Below are 4,590 nucleotides of genomic sequence, written 5' to 3' on the forward strand. Positions count from 1 at the left end.
TGCATTTTAATAACATAAACTTACAATATTAGTGACAATTTTAGGAAAAAATGGCGGCCATTTTGAAACTACTGGCAACCCCCCTTACGTATGAAAAAAAAAATGTTGCACATACTTTTTTGATTTATTAATGTCTATTCTACATCATATCCAATTTTTAAAAAATATAGCAAAAAAAAAATGCAACCTCTGATATTGCTACATTTCGGACTGGACTAGTTTAGTTCATATTATTTATTCAAGGCCTAGAGCTAGGCCTCCTAAGGGTAGATAGTAGCCTAGCCTAGCCTACCCTAGCCTACCCTACTGTAGGTCTCAGGTGTAGCAGGGTATCAGAGGCCAGGCTGACAGGCCTAATACTGGTAGAAAGAGGAGATAACTCAACTCGTCTCTGCAAATCCTTTTCCACGCATTGTCACATATTTTCTTTGCCCCCTTGTCACAGACCTAAACAAGAATAGCCTACTCTTCCACAGAGTTTGCATGAAACGGACTCGTCGGTCATCGTTCGCACACGCACCTGTACATTGTTTTGACAATGGTCGTGAATTTATTGTTGACCTTTGACATGAATTGAATCTAAGCCTTGCGATTGGTCCATCGGCCGCAAATTCGCTCGCGAATCCGAAAAAGTTGGTCTTGGATCAACTCTTGTGAATTCGCAGGCGAAGCCTCCGCGACCACCACGCGCACCGCGTCGAAGTTGGAATATTGGGTGTTCGCGTGTTCGACTACAAATTCGTTTGCATGTTCACATTGGAAACGCCAGTCGCGTCTTCGGTTCAGCCGCGCGCGCCACATTTCGACGCGAAATTCGCTTGATCGCGTTCAGTTGGAACCGGCCTTTATGCAGACACTCGGTAATGTGGCCTACATGTAGGGCTAGCCTAGGCCTAGCACCCTATGCATATATTATTATAGGCCAACACTACAGTAGGTTTAAGCTAGTTAGTACTTAGACAGTACAGATAGATAGGTTTTGGTTTAATTTTTCGAAAACAAAAATGCCTGATGCTAATTATTGATAATGATTCATCTGTTTTAATTTCAGTTTTGGGTCATCAAAAAATAAACTGCTACAGTATTACAATACAAGGTAAGTAGACCCAAATACGATGAATATATTATAAAGGCGCATCCATCTCAGTAGTTTAGTATTCATTGAATTTTAATGATTTACTCGTACCGTCTACATGTATTGATTGATAATTATGTTTTAATGTGTACAGCGCCCTGGTCTAATTTGAAAGGGCACATTATTATTGTTATTATTATTATTATTATTATTATTATTATTATTATTATTATTATTAAATTGTTATTTTAATTGCATTTGTTATACTTGTCATAATAAACAAAAAGTCTTTTTACTAAGCTTGTATATCCAGTGGCAGATTTAAAAAAAAGGGGTTGGGGCAGTGCAGCAAGTCCTTAATTGTTGAGGTTGTCTAGACCCTACCATCTTTAAAAATCATCATTGATTGGGCCCCCTCTGTTTTACATTGCTGGAAATCCAGATTTCGATAACCATAAATTAATTTAGTAGACGCTAGGTAGAGTATTACAGCCAAGGCCAATGTCGGTAATTTCCATACACAAACATACTTCTTTTCAGTCTATAAAAGCAATCGTACTGATTGATTAATTGTTTGGGACAACTAGTGTAAACCTATATCAGTAGCAGTAATGATGTCAAACTTGATAATTCTTCATTATTTTGAATACAATTGTTTGAACAGATTACTGGTAACTGAATTTTAAAGCAAGTCTCTGATGTCAGATATTTCTGTGTTACATGGACTCTAAATTGAACAAATCAAGGTATACAATAATTTAATAGACAATTATATTTCATATTACTACAAATTTTCATTGTAATTATATAAAAAAACATAATTATTCTGAATTTTCTACCCTTTGAATATAAATCATTTCCTGCCTTGAGCATTATGTGTGTAACATAGGAAATGAGTAGATCATCATATTAATTAACCTGAAATGCATAATATACACTAATTATTCAAGATATAGAATAATGATGATTTAGAATATAGTTCTGAATCATATTATGTATTTCCTGCTAGGCATATTCCTTTTATGATTCTTGAGTATATAATTACTGGGTGTATCTCTTTTATGCAGTTTGGAATACTGTATTTAAAAAAATTGTAATCGAAAATGCATAATTGAATCTCTTTATTATCTATTATTTATTCTTGATCAACTTATAATCCATATATTTTTAGCCCACTCTCTGAGAGAGAGGGCTTATATGATGATTCTGACCGAATTTTGAAGTTTTTTGTTTTTCTATCTCTTCCTTCGTTTGTGACGCGATTAGGCCGATCTTGCAATAATACGGAAGATAAGGCCTGGGGAATTTGAAGTATGATGAGTTTTTGCGAAAATATTGTCGGGAAATATGTGAAAAAGTATGTTTTTATATCATATTTCTTAACACTAAGGTGGGTTTCCTATGAAAGTGCGTTCGTCATTGATCAGATTGCAAATCGGCTGTATATTCCACATTGTGTTAATCAACCAATCACAGCCTGGAATGGTGAGATATGCAGCTAATAAATACGTCTGCACGAGTCTAGTTGGTAGCGAAGAATGAGCCGTTTTGTGGTGCTTGCAAGGGTGGGTGGTCTCTCCTCTGAGAGATAAAAAATGTACTGTAATGCAGACTGGCCTAGAGCTAGAGGAAGACGAACTATAGGCTGGCTGGGTAGTACGTGTGTGTAATAATCAGATAACAGGAAATGTAGGCTACAAGTTGCTTTTATGTGTATTAAACCACATAATATTAAAACTAGAAATTGCAAATTGCAAGTGAAGTGCTGCGAAGTACAACTGCATATAAATGTTCTTCAAACAAAATTATTTATGCGAGTCAAGTGAAAATATTGAATAATAAAACTATAACAAATAATATGAGACACGACCCATTGTCTATATTAGAACACTTCTCATTGGGTAACAAAGTCGTAATTTTTCATTTTTGTCAAAAGGTGTCTATAGTGTGGTGAATTATGGTTTAGGTTTCTTTTAATAAAGTTTAAAAAATGTCTATGTATGTGGAAAATGTAGTTGATTACCAAAGGTTACAATTTTTATTTTGAAGACTGCATGGTCTAGGAAGAGTACTGTACATTGTTTTATGGGGCATGTTTCCAAGGGCGGGTTTTCTAGGGGGGAGTTGACTGCTAAAGAGTGTTGCCAAAGTGCGAGCCAGCGTGTTATTTGATCAAAAGTGCGAGACATATCACAAGTGTGAGCCAGCGAGCCATGACGTCACGGCAATAGATAGAGACGTTAGCCAGTTGTGCGAGGTATCGGGTGAGATTTGTGGAGCAATTAAAAAAACAACTATAGGTCTAATAATGAATTATTGTGATGTTAAATAGACAATGTTAGCTATCAAAGAGCGACGTTGTTTTTCATTGGGACCGTCGCCCCTTCAAGGCTAGGCCTATACCATCCTAGCTAGTCAAGGCCTAGAGTAGGATAAGGCTAGCGCGACATGCGGATGTTGGTACGAGTAGGTTAGTCTACAAACGTCGCCTAAAGTAATTGATTTTACCCGGCAGAACGAAAGAAGAAAACTCCGCTTTTCAGTCGTCTTAGGCACTCGTTTTTTTGACAAACAATGACCTTTCAGAGGTCAAATTGCTGTCAAGAATATGAATTGGCTGCTTCGCAGCAATTAGTTAGTAGCGATGAGTGTATGTGTGCAGCACATTTCGTGTCAACTGTAATGCAGGCTGGACTGACGAAGATGAATAGGCTGGCTGGGTAGGTACGTACGTGTGTGTAGGCCATGCCCAGTCTAGATCAGATACTACAGGAAATAAATTTAGGCTACAAGTTGCTTTTATGTTTTTAATAAACCACACATTCAAATCAGTCAGTAGGGATGAGTGTATGTAAGCACATTTCGTGTTGCCGCACTTTGGTGTGGTTGATGACGAGGACGTTGCCGTTAGATACATGATAGCAAGGTCCCACATGGAATTTTTGTTCTATTGAGACGGTAGCCTTTCAGCATTTTCCTCTAGGATGATTTTCGTTTACATATGAATTTTTTAGCATTTCGTACTGTACACTTGGCTATCCGTAGCCAACCACATAGGCCTAGGTACGTAATATATTAGATCAGATGTTAATTACATAAAATGTAGGCCGACAGTCGTATTTATTGGGGGACGGAGTGGATTTCTTTTTTCGCGATTTACCATGGGATGGCTACTGTCATCGTTAACTAGACTTGTAGTAGACGCTGTTGTCCCTATGGTAATGATGAAGATCGTTCGTGTACCTATTGACTGATGAGGCATGATTAAAAGTGCCCTTCATTTTCAATGGATTACATTCCATTCCAACCATGGTACAACCAGTCGATGGATAGCCCAGTAATGAGATATTTTGCTCCATTTATTTAAAATTAAATTATTAAAACATTGCCTATAATCTAGTAATGTACTAATATATTGTTTATTCTAGTAATGTATATATTTAAAAACATATTGGGCAAGTATTTATACTACTTACAGGTGTATATATATATATATATATATATATATATATACA

At 36.6% G+C, this 4,590-nt stretch overlaps 1 long non-coding RNA gene across 1 annotated transcript in view; it reads left to right on the plus strand.

Annotated features, from left to right (window-relative positions):
- The first annotated feature begins 193 nt into the window (after positions 1-193).
- Positions 194-4,590, plus strand: part of LOC117102146 — a 12,435-nt gene continuing 8,038 nt past the window's right edge. The window contains exons 1-2 of the long non-coding RNA XR_004444364.1: positions 194-1,096; positions 1,740-1,821. This is a non-coding gene — a long non-coding RNA (uncharacterized LOC117102146). The remainder of the gene's footprint in view (positions 1,097-1,739; positions 1,822-4,590) is intronic.

Source organism: Anneissia japonica, unplaced genomic scaffold, assembly GCF_011630105.1.
Source record: "Anneissia japonica isolate Jap-2015-1 unplaced genomic scaffold, ASM1163010v1 scaffold287617_len321496_cov130, whole genome shotgun sequence".
Classification (NCBI taxonomy): Eukaryota; Metazoa; Echinodermata; class Crinoidea; order Comatulida; family Comatulidae; genus Anneissia; species Anneissia japonica.